The sequence below is a fragment of the Magallana gigas genome, chromosome 4, assembly GCF_963853765.1.
Source record: "Magallana gigas chromosome 4, xbMagGiga1.1, whole genome shotgun sequence".
NCBI lineage: Eukaryota > Metazoa > Mollusca > Bivalvia > Ostreida > Ostreidae > Magallana > Magallana gigas.
In genome coordinates, this window is record NC_088856.1 from 23,684,918 (window position 1) to 23,702,246 (window position 17,329).

Here is a 17,329-nt window from a genome sequence, read left to right on the forward strand (position 1 = left end):
ATGTATATACAGTATCATACACAACATCATTTAAATAAGACTTCAATCCGTAGAATTTAAAATACACATTCTTAATTAAGCAGGTCCGTTTTTGGCTGTTGTTTTTTTTGTTATGACTTCATACCGATAAATTACCACAATTAGACAGTTAGTACATTTCTGCAGGATATTGGATAATAAAATTTTCTTTTCAAAACAGTATTTTATCTGAAAATCTTATTTTGGTGAATGATAAAAATAAAAGGGACCTAAATCACAAAATTTAGAGATACAAAGCATAAAATATACCCACTTACTGGTTTGATAATTAAAAATATATTTTTTTTTCAGTCAGCTGCATAGAAATTAAGAATTATGGCCACATACATTACATAAATTATCACTTTAGATTTTTTAACCCTATTCTCTCCTTTAACTTTACATTTTGCAGTTGTGTTAATTTTATTTAAATTTTAAGGAATATGGTAAAAAAGTTATTAAAAAAATTGGACACGATATGTACAAAATTAACTAAATAATTAAGAAATGAAGATATTAAGCATTTCATCATATTGATTTGTAAGTGATGCATGTACATGTAATCTCCGAGCTTGTGGGGGATATCATCTAGTTTTGTTGCATCGTGGGCGGGAGGGGGGGGGGGCGTTTTTGTCGCATTAATGATTATTCTTAAATTTACATATAGAATTGAAAAAGGAAATGAACAGTAAATTTTTTTGGGGGGGGGGGGGGTGTCAAGATGTTTTGGATGAGTCTGCCCCCCCCCCCCCCCCCCTCCACTTTCCAAAATGTTGCTACGTTCCTGCCTGTTAATGATGGAGATGGGGCCTCTTAATCATAAATTTCTCTTCTCCTTTTTAAATTGCTGAGAATCATATCCTCAGTACTCTTTGTTGTTGTGGAAAACATTAACCTTTTTAATAGGTTCTGTTTGTGGATACTGTCCTTTACTACAAAAAATAGGTCATTGGGAATCAATCCAAATGCAAGATTTTCATTATCAGGATCAGGATTGTTTCTCGAAACTTCTTTACAATTGCTTGTCAACAGGATTTCAGGAAGTCGCTGGAAATCTCAATTTCATTTGATTTGGTTTTACATAAAGGATAGGATGGATCCATTATTTCTGCCAAAATGTCCCTCTTGTCCATTAAAAATAGCTTGCGCTATAATGCCGTCAGTTACATTTGCATCTACATTTAGCGACCTAGAGAACACCCGCTCTGAAAACTGCCACTGTAATTGTGGTTGGAACTGCATGTAAGTCTATGTTTAAGTTGCAAGTCCTAATACATGTAAGTTGAAGTTAAGGGAAACTCGCTTCACTGGAACGGGCGTGGATCGTATACCTGGTAAACATATCTGCACCAATAATCCGTTCCGGAATTTCTTTAACATTTGCTAGTAATGCCCAGTGCAGAAAGGATTTATTTGGAACGATTATCAACATAAAATCACTTGCAGCACCACCAATTAGGACCACTTTCCATCTCAATAGATCCGGCTGTACTAAAACCCGATGGACACCCGATCGGATTGTGGTCCTCCAAATGTTAATTCACCAAGTAAAATCCAATTAGCGCTTCGTCATTTATCATAGATCTGAGATAAATTTTGATTCAGGTCGGTGATATCAGAACGACTGTCCGATTCCGACTGATGAACATAAGAGTTTCAACAATTTTTTAAACAAACAACTACATTTATATGTACATATGACATGTGAAAAATGACAAATGGATAATAAATGTAGTACAGACTATGGAAGCTAAGTAAATCCCATAGTAAAATAAACATGTACAGGCACACGTAGCAAATGAACCCTCTTTAAATTACATGCAATAAAAGGATGACAAGTGAGGATATCCAATTTGTGTTCATTAGCTTGGTATTTCCCCCGTTCGTTAAAATACTTTCCTGTGCATACATAGATCGTAGAACTTTCTCATATAGAAACGAAGTTGAGCCTCTCTCGCTTTCTCTCTCTCTCTCTCTCTCTCTCTCTCTCTCTGCATGAAATAAAAATTAAACATGATAAATTTAGTTCGGTAAGTAATAAAACAAAACATACACAATTTTTTTTTCGAATATTTCATCTGACTTCATGACCTCATTTAAATGGGTAAATTGCAAACCCTTGTTTCATTTACTCACACCTAAGCCAGATATCCCATCCCTTACACCCGCGCAGCAGTGTACGTATACATGTATATGTGTTTGACTATGATGAAAAGATGTTTTTGTGATTCCGTGTACAATGAATTGTAATTGAATGAAAAGAATTTAGCAAACGCGAATAACTGCATGAATTTTTTTTTAAACTGACCTTGAATAAAAGTTATTCAGATTTAGCAAATCAATTTAACCCTCATCATAATCCTGACTCTGGGGAAGTTTGCTTCAGCCTGAATGGACCGGGAACACAAAGACAGTGCTGTTTTGGGTCCTGCTCCGGGTGCGGTACCCCGCCTCCGAAGCGAACACAGAACGTACCCGTTGACGCCCGACTCCGCATGGGCTCGGTGGTGATGCTCGTCTTGTCCGAGCCGGCGCTACGGATACGGCGGCAGACGGGGAAGAAAGGCCTGTTCGCAGAGGCTTTAATTTGCGGCTATGGTCCGGCAAGTCTGCTCCGGTTCTCGAAGCGATGACTTACTCGCAGCACGGATCCACAGACCCATGCATCGGACGAAATAACAATACCCGACGCTCGGTGGGAAGATACATGAACATGTGTCAAGCAGGGGCCTTTCCCGTGAAGTTAATCCGTCGCATTTTACCCGATGGAATTCCCCTTTTACCTCAATATCTGCACTCAATGTCAAAATTCGGGACCCGCCTATAAAGCGGAGAAATCGCACTTTCCCTGATGAAATTCTCCACTACAAAATCGGCACTCGTCAAAATCAGAGGGACCAAGCAGATGACAGGAGCGATTTCCCTGTGTCTGCATGGTCGGTTAGGGTTTAACACCATCACCCAGAGAGAGAGAGAGAGAGAGAGAGAGAGAGAGAGAGAGAGAGAGAGAGAGAGAGAGAGAGAATTCAATTGTGGCATCTACATGTCGTAAGACCCTTACCTAGACATATCAAAATCTGTAAGTTTTGGGAGGGATAAAGAATGAAAAATGAAAGAGGTAGATATTTGTTGAGTGAGTACAGCTTTATAAATCAGAAAGGGTGGCCAATAAGGGGCGTCCTCAAATCCAAGTATCTTGATATCCTTTTGATACGGAAATTGTTTCTGTTTTGAATCATTCATCAAATTTAGGTGATTGCAATAATTATTGCTGTTCAATTGGGAAATAAACACAATTGTAACAATGTAGAAAATGGTTTGCGCTCACGCGATAACCATTGAGACTTCCAAAGAAAGATTTCTTAGCCTACGTTTTTGCTATTTTGTAGCATAATTTAAAAGGAAATAAAAAACATTTGTAAATATTTATACTTACATATAATTAATGTTTTTTACATTGTTCATACGTTCATATACCCTTAAATCAATTGTGTGTATGTAAATAAAATGAGATGGAGATGTGTGAATATTTCCGGAATCAAGATAAATCGCAACTTCTCGGGCCTTTCCGGCAAGCTCGGAAAAACACCTCAAATGTATTAACATTACCGGATGTTAGAATTTTATACAAAATGGAGTTGCTTCCCATTAAAATAAGTATCGGCTAGACAGCCTAATAAGTCGCTTCTTTGTTATATTTTAGGGTATGTCATTTATTTTAATGAAGTCTAGCTTACATCTCAACAGATCGTAAAATTTGTTGTATTTATATTAAGTTTTATAAAAAGGGGGGTTGTCATGGACCCCTAGGTAATACATTCGAGGTCTTTTTCCGAGCTTGCCGGAAAGGCCCGAGAAGTTGCGATTGCCCTTAACCATGTTTAATTCGTAAAACCTCTGCCTATTCCCTGGTCATCGTCGGTACCATCTGACATAGGTTACCGACAGACCTTACATATATAAAAGAAGAATCGTTGTTCCTCTAAATCACCGCCAGGATCGACAATACTGCACATACTTTTACTTATTGATTGTTTTTAAGAGAGAGAGAGAGAGAGAGAGAGAGAGAGAGAGAGAGAGAGAGAGAGAGAGAGAGAGGAGGAGAGAGAGAGAGGGAGAGAGAGAGGGGGTACACCATTACAATTATTAGGTTTATACTTCAGATCAATTATAAACGTATAAGTCATGTTTTCTACGGAAACTTTATGATACATATTCCCAAATTACATGGGAAAAACTTAGAATGTTAATCGTTTTATTTTTTAACAGCATCAGGGAAAACATTTTCCTTGAACATGTTCCCCACATGCATATTTGCAATGTCTCGTTTACAAACATGCCAGCATCAATTATTGTATAACGTCTGTCTATCGATGGAGGTTTTTTTCCACTAGATGTCATCTTAATCGTATGACGACTTTTTTGTTGCCTGACAATTTGATAACAAAATTCATTTCTAAGCGATTATGTAAATTTTAAATACTTTAATATCGCCTTAAGATCTGTTTAAAGATTATAACAAAAGTTGTTATCTTTGCGTCGCCTCAAACGCTGACATCGCCATTTTACTACGAAATGAAACAATTTTTTATTGGTTAAAATTGAGCCTGAACAAATTTTATCCTTTTTTTAAATTTCTTAATTATTTAATTTGAAAAGTACTTTTCGTCACGATATTCATTTCTTTTTGCTGATTTTAACTTTTCATTTTTTATTGTCATTACTGAGTGAATAATGCTACTTACATGTATCTACGCAATTTTGGGACAACCCTTGTATAACATTGTGAGTTAGTTTTTGATATAAAAGAAATATTATGTGAACAACCCTGTTAGCCTTGCAAAGTTTTACAAACCCGTGAGTCAAATTTCATTACTTATCTTATGGCTGTATGCTTACAAATTACAAACAGTGTCTATTTTTCCGTTTGTTTGCCTACATGTACATGTAACTGTCCGTCAGTCTCTCTCTCTCTCTCTCTCTCTCTCTCTCTCTCTCTCTCTCTCTCTCTCTGTGTCACATAAAAGTGTGTGACATAAAAGTAACATCTCTTCCGTTTACCAAAAACACTTGAATAAAATGAGAGAGAGAGAGAGAGAGAGAGAGAGAGAGAGAGAGAGAGAGAGAGAGAGCTGGATAAATCGTAGAGCGTGTTACATATCGAAGAAGACAAGTATGTTGTTCATTGGGAATTAAATCTAGATTGAGTGGTCTAAGGTGCGGCCTAATTAGTGTGGAACGGTTGCCGTGGAGCCATGCTGTGTCCTTTTTGTATAAGCATAAACAGGTCGGTCAGCGCTATAGAATTGTTTCAAATGTTTACAAGCTTTGCATTTCGAGGATACAAACAACGTATTCGATTGCGGTATATAAATTATGGATGAAGAGGAAAACAATCCTAAGTCAAAGGTACTTTTTTAAATTGCTGAACTCAAAATATAAGGAGAAAATAGACTACTTGAAGTACAAATTTTACGTTACGAATATTTTCCTTTTTTCCAACTAATAAAAACATAATCTGAAGAATTCCCTACATTTATACTAACGATGTGGACGCTGAGAAAATGGGTCAAGGAACTGACGATTGTGAAGATTACTCTCGATGTTTCTCTTTTGAATAGCGGGTCATGTCGAGAACAGTTTCCTGCCTATCATGCCTATTGGCAAATAACTCGATAGTTAAATTTGGAATATCTATTTCATGCAATGTATTTTTAGGAAAAATATCTCAATAGCATTCAATTTGTTTATAATCTCGGCATTTCACTCGGCGATTTGTCAAATACGTCTGTGTTGACCATGTTTAGAGATGGATCAACATCCATGTCAAATTATTCTAATGTTACTTCTTTTCCGTTTACAGAGCCTCCTCCGTTATGTGCCATGATTTTCTCGAACACCTCGTGAAAGTCTACACGCTCGGACTCAGAAGTTTCTGTGATCAATATCCTACGTTTGAATCAGATGTCACAATACAATATCCAAGCGCCTGTTATTGAATCTACTGGCTGAAAAGATCCATTCACAAGCATTACCCGAAGGTAGGTTGTCATACACTAAACGTTTATTAGATATACGCTTAGAGACCCTCTTATACACCCCTGCGAATGTGTTCGGAATGTTTTCTTTATCGTTGCTAAGTATGTAATAAATCCAGAGGTGCTCAAATGAAAGTTCATGAGACTTCACCGATATTTGTTCACTTCCTGTGAAATTTCGAGCGGAAGTATAAGTGTTCGGATAATATTCTCAAAATACGTAAGTACTGGTCGTTTTTCATATCATATCCTACTGTGATTTATGTTAAAACGGGAAAAGCTTTCAAGATGTATGTCTTATTTTACCATCTAGCAGTTATTTATATTAAACGATAATATTCAGAACAGAGTTATCGTCCGTGTTCAAACACGTGTAGAGTGGTTGAAAATATAACCATTGGGTTGCTTAATAAAATCATAGCCATGTTTGGTGCTTGTGGTATGCAATACCGTGTTTTAAAAAAAAATAATGGGTGTCTGTTTTGCATTAAAACTTAGTATATCGAGACATTTTCAAGGAACATTCTGCATAAAATGGTATAGTCTGTTTCACTATTGATGTTATTACTAGGTCAGGCGCGGATCGAAAATTAATCCTCAGGAGGGATCTCATTTAAGCATGTTAGTTGTTGCAACAGCAGACAAAAACTAATTTTTGTATAGTCACATTTATTTCTAGAACACATTTTATTCACCAATTAATGAAGATAAAGTTTAAAATCAATAAATCTCTAGATTTTATATTTGACTACTATATTAAGAACCTAGATACATGAACTGTGAAATAGACTGTATACACGAGGTACGAATTTTACTGCGCAACTGAAAGGGTCAAATAAAACCACGTGGTCTAAAATTTGAATGACAATAACATTCGCAGGGGTGTTATATAGTAATGACTATGTTCATACATGTCAGGCGCATGCGTGAGGAAGGGTGGCAGCTTTGAATTTTAAGAGGGAGAATTTTTCTACGTTTTTCTCAATTTATACCAATAATACTGTTCGGAATTTGTTATGTGTTCGTGGATAAGTGTAAGGATGTGTTTCCTTGGTGTAATATTGTAAAATGGCACACACACGCAATAGGAAAAGGAAAAACAAGTCATCGAATGTTAGCGGGGAAAGGACACAAAAGGTTCATGTGAGTAATTCTCAACTATCAACGGTTCCAAGTTTACACGGTATGGAAACACAAACAACTAACAGCAATAGTAGCAATAGCATCTGTCATAATAGTTCTAGTTCCCAAAATGCACAGCATTCCACACCGGTGACCCCCGTAAACAATTGCCAAGGAAACTTGTTCACCCCCTATGGACCCCAGGGACCACAAAGTCAATTCGCTGGCTATATTTCCCCCATACCAAACCAACAACATAGTCAACCACAACAACATCCCCAACCGCAACACACTGATATCATGGAAGCTCTGAGAGTCATGTCAAGGAACATAGAGCAAGTTTCTACAAAGCTAAATAAACTGGACCTTATTGAACACAGACTCAGTGAACTGGAAAGGAATGTCGGAAACGTAAACACAGAACTGAAAGACATGAAGGCCAAGGTCAACGGAGTCGAAGAAAGTGTGGTATTTATCAACAAGCAGTATGAAGATCAAACAAAAGAAGTATTGGCTGTTAAAAAATCTGTCTGTGAAATAACAAATGTTAACGAAAACATCCTCAAAGAGTTGAGCCTTGTGAAATCGGAGTTCAAGAATTTAAACGAACGCCACTTAGACCTTCAAACACGTTCGATGAGAGATAATCTTATCTTTGAAGGAATCGTCGAAACACAAGAGGAAAACACAGAGGAGGTCTTAAGAGAATTCTTAAAATCAGAAATGGACATAACGGAAGAACCACAATTCCAACGAGTGCATAGACTGGGGAAAAGAGTGCAGGGACGTCACCGGCCAATTATAGCGAAATTCGTCCTATTCAAAGAGAGAGAAAAGGTCAGAAAAGCTGCTCCATCCAAACTTGTTGGAAAACCATTCGGAATTAATGAACAGTTCCCAAAGGAAATCAACGATCGCAGAAAACTGTTATACCCTCATTATAAGCAAGCAAAACGTCTCGGAAAAAAGGCTGTGCTGATTGCAGATAAACTTTTCGTGAATGGGACAGAAATCCCCCTTTCCTCGATCCACAACCCAGCGTCATCACAGCGCACTGACCCGGATACCGCATACGGACCACGCCAATCCGCAACGCGCAGCGCAAATCGACATGAAACCCGTTTTGCGACCACGCGCCGTTAGGGATACCAAAGAGAGCAACCGAACGGGAATGTAAACAACGAAAACGAAACCACCGAATGTAACTCTCTCACATCTTCAGACACTTCCTATGCGAGGATTGTTTCTATCAATGTTTGCGGTCTAGCTTCTAAGCTCCGAAATCCTGAGTTTGTTGATGTTATTAGCAAATATGATATAATCTGCCTCACAGAGACAAAAACAGATAAAGCTGACAATATTGATATCCCAAATTTCAGTGTATTCAGCAAACATAGATCAAATCTGTCATTTCGAAAGTCTGGTGGTATTGTAGTCTATATTAGAGATTCTTTATCCAAATTCTGTAGCATAATTAATAACGCAAGTGACAATATATTATGGATTAGAATAGAAGGTAAAACATTTAGTATTAAGAAACACATTTTGATGGGAACTGTTTATATACCGCCATCAAACTCCAGATTTTCATCAGTTGAAATTTTTGACGATATTGAGAATGAGATTTTTAACTTGTCCAAAGAAAATGATTGTATTTGTTTACTAGGTGACTTTAATAGTAGAGTATCCACATTGAGAGATTTTATTGATGTTGATGATTCTGTATCACATTTTTGTAACAGTGTTGACAATAACAGTAATTTTGATTGGGCTGTTGATCAAATAGACCTAGAAGCAATTGAAAAATATGGTTTTTCCATAGAAAGGAAATCTAAAGATAACACTGTTAACTGCTATGGAAAAAAACTTATTGATATCTGTAAACATTGTAACATTATAATACTTAATGGTAGATCCATGGGTGACCAAAATGGTGAGTTTACATGTAAACAATCAAGTGTCGTAGATTATTGTATTTCAAACACTGAGTTTTTAAGATATGTACACAATGTGAGAATATTACCTTTTTCCTCATTTTTATCTGATGTTCATAACCCTATAGAGATAGTATTGGCACTTGAAAGACAGCACAGCACTGAATCCATATATCAACAAAAGCCAACACAAGAAATTGCTAAACAATGGAATCCCGAAAAAGTTGAAGTATATCATAACTATATAGAAGATAAAGTAGATATTGTAAAATCATTAGAAAATGAACTAAGTAACACTATGCTTGAAAACATATCACTAGAATTTATTGATAATATTGTTGAAAAGATTAGTGATGTACTGGTCGAAAGTGCCAAAAATGTATTCGGTAGAAAGCCAGTTCTTACAAATACAAGTGAAACATTCAATGTCAAATATAAGAAACCATGGTTTACTCGGGACTGTAAGAATGCTCGACAGAATTATAGAAAAGCGAAAAGGTTGTACAAAAAATTTGGTGGAGATATTTTTAAAAGTGACTTGTATGAAAAAGAAAAATTGTATAAAAAAAGGTTGAAAAATGCAAATGTAACGCATAGAGTAGAAATGAAAAAAAAACTTTTTAGTTTAAGAACAAATAATCCTAAAGAATATTGGAAAATTTTGAATACAAACACGGATAAGAAAAGATGTAATGCAAATTTATATGATCTTTTTACTTTTTATCAGGATTGTTGTAACAAGAACTATAATGAACAAGAAGATTCAAATAACAATGTATTTTCTCTTGATGAACTTAATATGTTATCTGATATTAATCTTAATAATGACATTAACCAACCAATAACTTGTGAAGAAATATTTAAGGGTATCAATATGTTGAAAAATAACAAAGCTTGTGGTGATGATAGAATTTTTAATGAATATATCAAAAGTACCCAAGATTGTATGTTGAATTTATATTCTGTATTGTTTAACAAAATATTTGATTCTGGTGTTATACCCACACAGTGGGTTAGTGGTAACATTATACCTGTTTATAAGAATAAAGGGGATAGTACAGAACCCCAAAATTATAGACCAATTACACTCTTGAGCTGTCTTGGAAAATTATTCACTGCTATCATTAATGAAAGGTTAAACAAATATGCTGACAATGTTCAACTCATTTTAGAGAACCAAGCAGGTTTTCGTAGAGGTCATAGTACAATAGATCATATTTTTTCATTGTATTCTCTTATCGAACTCTTCAAATTGCATAAGATGAAATTATATTGTGCGTTTATAGATTTTGAGAAAGCATTTGACTCTGTTTGGCACATTGGTTTATGGAACAAGGTATTATCAAACAATATTGATGGAAAATGTTTTAAAATTATTACTAATATGTACAAAGGTATTAAGTCAAAAGTTCTGGTTAATGGATTAAGTTCAGAATTTTTTGAATGTACAGTTGGAGTACGACAAGGGGAAAATTTGTCGCCTTTTTTATTTTCACTATATTTAAATGATCTTGAGGAGTATCTTTATACAAACAATGTCAGAGGTTTGTCACGCTTGTCTGATAACATTAAGAAAGATCTTAATATTTATTTAAACCTTTTTGTCTTATTGTATGCAGATGATACCATCTTATTGTCAGAAAATCCAGAAGATTTTCAACACTTACTCAATGTTTTTTCTAGATATTGTAAAGAGTGGCGTCTTAAGGTTAACAGTAAAAAAACTAAAGTTGTAATGTTTGGTAGAGGTAAACAAACCAACTGTTTTACTTTTGAAGGTTCCCAATTAGAAATTGTTAACAACTTTAAATACCTGGGTGTTACTTTTTGTAAAAGCAACTCTTTTAATCTTAATGTTAAAGAACTGTTTGATAAAGCTACTAAAGCAATGTATGGTGTTATTGGGAAGTGCAGAACACATAATCTAACAATTGATTGTAAAGTAGACATGTTCGATAAAATTATCAAACCAATATTATTATATGGATGCGAAGTTTGGGGTTTTCATAACACTAATCTCCTTGAAAAATTACATTTAAAATTTTGTAAACATATATTGAACTTGAGAACCTCAACTCCAAACTTTATGGTATATGGGGAACTTGGAAGATACCCCTTAACAATTAATGTTAAAGTTAGAATGATTTCCTTTTGGGGTAAATTAGTCAATTTCCAGAACTCAAAATTGTCAGCAAAACTTTTTAATGTATTGAAGAATTTTAATAACCCATGGTGCGAAGCCATTAAGAAAACTTTAAATCAATGTGGATTGACATATATATGGTATCAAAACACAATAAACATACCCTGGTTAAAATCTAAAGTATACAATATTTTATTAGACCAATTTAAGCAATCATGGTATAGTGAGGTACATAATTCTCCAAAAGGTTTAAATTATAGGATTTTTAAAAACTCACTGGATTTTGAAAAGTATTTATTGATTTTGCCAACACAATTATGTAAGAAATATTGTAACTTTAGAACTGGTAATGCTAAATTACCTATTGAGATAGGTAGATGGTTTAATATTCCTAGAGAAAACAGAATTTGTAAACTATGTACCTGCAATGAAATTGGGGATGAATTTCACTACCTTTTCAAATGTACTGATGTATATATATCCAATTCAAGGGTTAGATGTTTACCAAAATATTTCATAACAAATCCAAATGTTGTAAAATTTGAAAAACTGTTTAATATCACAAACATAAACCAACTTACCAATATTTGTAAACTATTAGATACTATATTTGAGAGAGTTAGCTCTCTTGGTTAAATTATATCTGTTATCCCTTCATCATGCATGTACCATTGATTTTCATTTATTATATATATTGTAGTTTGTACATACTGTACATATGTTTTTTCTCTTCACTGTAAATTCAGTTATGAGAATAAAGTTCATTGTCATTGTCATTGTAGTCTTCCTTTAAAAAATCACAATATTGGGACATGAAGCTGCAGAACTTCGAGCTAGATAAATTTCTCGTAGTCTTCAAAGGTCTGTCAAAGAAAACACAAGAACAGGTAGAACGGTTTGATTTTCGTAAACTAAGAAAAACGTTTAGTACAGGCTACATGAAAATTCAGAACATTTCGCAAAGAGCACACGTTTAGTTTAATGTGACGCATACTGGTATTTATTATCTCATTATTTCATTTAAATTCAAGTGCTTGGTTAATACTTTAGTTTCAGATATTTAAGAGGTCAGATAATGTGGTCAACACTAAATAATCTTGCTGTATCAGTGATTTTCGTATGCCTTGTTTTGAAAGTTCCGAGTTCTAATTAAGCCTTGCTGAGAAGAGACTACACTTTTTTGTTTTCTCATTTATTCTATGTAATTTGGAAAGCATTTATTTAATGTTGATGTTAAACATTGATTTAGATACTTCCTAATATTAACTTAAGCTACAAATAAAATAATCAAGATTAGTTGGACTAGAAAAGAAATAATATTGTTTATGCAGACGACCAACGTGAACTTCATAACGATTGTTAATTGTCGAAATTTGTGCTTGGGGGGGGGGGGGGGAATTAATCATGAAAATAATGTATATCTGGTCATTTTTGCGATGATCAAATACTCGCTTTTTTGCAACAATTATATTCAAATTTGATTGCTTCTGCCTATTTTTTTTTAATCGCAAAAAATGGCTGATGCTAATACAAGAAGTTACGATACAAAATTTTCACATTTTTTGCAAATTTTGTGAAATACGAAAAAGGTTGGGATATAAAGTATAAAAATAGCTTCTAAAAAATCTCCAACTTAACAGCATGGCTAAAGTTACTCATATAATCATATTGGTCGTGTGTCCTCATCTAAATAAAAAAAATTGTTTCCCCCAGTTTGGTTTTTTATTAACAGAAAATAAATACATGTATGCATGGCGTGTACACAAAATAATGACATTTTATTCCAAATTGCTTTTTAATGAATAAAACTTTGCGACATTTTGATGCATAAAGTTAAACGCTAAAATCTAATTAATGAATCAGCTGTTTATAAAAGTTTTTACGTTGTTAAATTGTGTCCTATTCAAGATTTGATTTTCATCGATAAATTAATAACAACTGATAAATAATATGTTTGTTCTATATTAATTAGGTGTATGCTGATTTGGGTTAGTTAAGGAAAAAATATTCTTGACAGTCTCTTTGTATTCTTATTATTATTAAAGTCATCTGTATCCAAAGTGACTGCAGTTGAATTGAAATTCAGATTTTATTGATTTAAACCAAAATTTCTTAATTATTCAATTAACAACAACCTCTTTAATAAATAATCAAATTAATTCACATGCTGTTAACATATAAATTATGGAATGGAAATAGTAAAATAAAATCCATGTTTAACAAATGATGCGTATTTCATATACTAAATGATAAACCTTAAGGGGCTTTGTGTGTTCAACAATTGTTTTTGTATATTATACTGTGTCAGAATGTTTCCTTATTTGTTTTTCTTGACTTAAGGTTTAAAAATGAAATCAAGTAGCAACTGGCGTGATATTCAGAGGAGTTGACAATGCTAAAACTTAACTGAAATTGATCATATATAAATGTATACAGTTGATATATGTTGCTTAGATTTTTTTATTGCATCTGACTGGAAAATATACAAACTTTTCCGGCTTTCCACTGTTCAATATTCAGTTCAATAATGCAGCTGGAAATATTTCCGTGTATGCAATACATGTATCTATTGTATTGAATATGAACCCGCAATTGCATAAATACAGCCGTACATGCATTAGGACCTTATTTACAGAAGGGGAGGGGATAATTAGTGTGACGTATCTCTTCTAGATTTTGTTCTTTAGGTTAAATGTCACTATTAAGCTTTATCACCGTCCCAAATTAAATGTATCATAAAAAATTCTGTTTTTGAGAAGAAGAAATCCCCTACACTCCTGGTGCCCGTTTCACAAAGATTTCTAAAGATGACTTATTAGATAGAACCTAAGATATCTTAAGATATGCCTAATTTATAACTTTAATAGGAATTTCCTGAGGCTTATCATAGCTGTTTCACAAAAACGTTTTTAGCGTAGTACAGTTGACTTATCTTAATTAAGAAACATTATAAATCACTTTCATATCATATTGTTAATTCTAAATTAATACTGATCGTGTATAAATTCTTTTTATTATAACAAGAATGTAAACTTTATAAGTGAATATAAAAATTCATTCCCTTATTCACTTAGTAAAAAATGCGTACATTGGGTGTAAATAGCGTAATGTCTAAATACATATACTGATATTTTGTATTAAACTTTCCACTTACATGCATAAGCCAGCAGATAAAAATTACGTAGTAAACCCGTATGTTCTTTGTAAAACGGTATTTCTTTTTGATTAAATGCATTGATCAAAGTGTCTTTCTTGTTTTTTGCTACAGGTTCATATATTTCTTTGTTTTAAATATTATATGGATGTGCCCGCATAAATCAACTAAAATTGGTCACTGCTGAAATTTTTACGATCGAGTGTATTTTTTGTCTATAGTTGGTCCATTATAAATAGCCCGTGATAACATAAACAGATATGCTTACTCCAAATTTAGAAATGCTAGTGTGACCAGATAATCTAAAAAATGTAAAAATCTAAAGTCTTATCCAAAGGTATTAATTGGCGATATATATATATATATATATATATATATATATATATATATATATATATATATATATATATATATATATATATATTGTAAATTTTTACTTCTAAAGTTTAAGTTTAGAAGTAAAGTGAAAAAGGTTTTAATGATACGTGTAATTTAATATTTTTGTTCAACTTAAATATGCTTTAATTTGCTTATAATTCATTTCAGTAGAACATAAACAGTCGTCATGTTAAGTTTATTAAGACATCGATTTACCTGTCTTAAAGTTAAGACATAAAATAGGAAATTCCTAAGATAAGACTTGAATAGTGAAACGGATAAGTAATGGACTTTAAAAAAGTTTTTTTTTTCACAAAATATAACTTTAGTTAGTCAAAAGCATGCTTTGTGAAACGGGCCCCTGGGGATAGATTTTGAACCTAGTTTGTCTGATCCAATGTATCTGCCCGAAACTTGATGAACTCGCCCTACAGTATCTTCTATGATTTTTTTGTCAGTTAATCTACGTAAAAAGTTCTCGCTAAATATTCTTACTCTTAACGTATTTATTCAATATTATTTCATATAAAGTATATATTTTCTATGCTAACTCCCATTGACTTGGATCCGCCAAAGCGTGTCCACTACCTCATTTTCAATTATACTATTTCAAAAATGATAGTAGGTTTTGTGGTTTTTTTTTTTTTATTTATTTTACAATAATTACATGTATTGATCAAGCAAATATGAAACCATAGCTTAAAGGCATTTTCTCACACGACTTAAAATACAGAAGGGTAAGCACTTCTTTAGTTTATTGGCCAAATGTATTCATTTATAAGGATAGAAATGCATTATTACCTTTGTTGTAGGAAACAGATTTGTTGCCTTTATCAAAGACCTAATTAAAAAGATTGAAAAAAAAAATGTATTTTCAGGTGCACCTTTTCTTTTGCACATGAGGATGTCAATGCATGATTCAACAACGAGGCTGAAAAACGGAGGAGGAAATGATGCCGAAACTTTCGATGATCCCATTGAGCTACTACTTAATGTCAAAATGATTATTTATGACATTTGCACCCGATGCAAAATAGTATGTGTGATTTAAGAAAATTTTCTCGTCCACTTCACTTAAAGATTACAAACAACGATTTGATAGTGAAAACGTTCTACATAGGGATGGATGACTCTCCTACTTGTATCAAGAAACCCGAAGGAGGTAAACAAGCATGGTTTAAGCGTCGCAAAATTCGTTGCATACGAGGAATACCAAAACTTTTCCCATTCATCTTTAACGGCATTTTTTAAAGAAAGAATTTTAATCCACTTGACTGATTAGAAATAGTCAATAAGTTATCATATTGATTATTATAAATCATATGTGAAAAAAATAAGCTATATAAGAACAGTAAAAAACAATGCTGTGAATGGTTAGAGACATTTTTTCGCACATGAGCAGGAAATATGTCAAATTTTTTCTAAATAGTCAACTTTTAATGAAAAATGAAAAAGAGAATGTACGTGCAGACACAATACAAAACGTGATCATTGATGATGAAAAAGTTATATGTAAACCCATTGTTTAAAGCAAGCAATAAAATGTTTTACTACTATGACTAATTCAAAAATATTTCATGATATTTCAATATATATATTCTTTGAAATTTCTTTCCACACGTATTTCTTTTTTTTTTTTTGATGGCATTGTAAATCCAAAGGCAATTATGAGTTATGACGATATGTTGATCTTTCTGGTGGATTCACCAACTTTCTGATCTTTTATGTAAACTGAATATAGCATTCAATTTTGTGGGCCCACCAATTATCTATTTAATAGCAGCGATAAACTAATTGTTACCGGCCGGGAGTTTCTTTGGTGAATCCACCAATTTTGTAATCTGTTTTTTTTTATAATTCGATTAACTTGATATCTGGTGGATTCACCGAGTAGGGGTAATTTAAATTTTGTCAGTCATTTTGGTGGCTTCACCAACTTTCTTGTTTTGTATGTAAACTGACTTGTGTTGCGGTGTTTATATTTGTTTGTAAAATTTCATTTAGGTGGATACACCAAATATATGAAATTCTGTCTGCATTTTACATTTTTGGTGAGTTCACCAAATTTAATCAGTAAAGTGTAAGACAAAAACGATTATTGCATATTTGTATTTAGGTGGAATCGCCAATTAAGGTTTCTTTAAAACTGAAATGTTTGATAATATGTGTTGCTATTATTGTTTTGTTGGTGGGTTCACCAAATCTTTGAATTAAATACAAAACTGTTTTCGGACAATTTCACAATTGATTTTTGGTGGAATCACCAGGGCCCTTTGTGAAAAAGATATTTGATGCTGTTTAAAAAAAAATGAATCGCCAATATTTTATCATTGGTGGACCCACCAAGCTTATTCGTAAGTGAGATATTCGATGAAATAAGTTGGTGGAGTCACCTATATTTTGACTGTTATTGTGGAATATGAAGGATTAAAGGTACTGTAAAATGTGCTTTTGTGTGAAAAAGATGGTGGTTTCACCAATTTATGTTGTGTTCAACAACAAAAATGAATAAAATTCATGTTCATTTCTGTTAATGCGTTGT

The 17,329-nt window shown here is 33.2% G+C and overlaps 1 protein-coding gene and 1 long non-coding RNA gene across 5 annotated transcripts in view; both read left to right on the forward strand.

The window, feature by feature from the left end:
* Positions 1-17,329, forward strand: part of LOC136274571 (uncharacterized) — a 40,077-nt gene that overhangs the window by 16,683 nt on the left and 6,065 nt on the right. The gene's annotated exons all lie outside the window — the stretch shown is intronic.
* LOC136275145 (uncharacterized) lies at positions 5,167-17,249 on the forward strand. Its single transcript, XR_010713671.1, has 3 exons — positions 5,167-5,427; positions 5,882-6,059; positions 15,666-17,249. It is a non-coding gene; the product is annotated as an uncharacterized lncRNA (long non-coding RNA).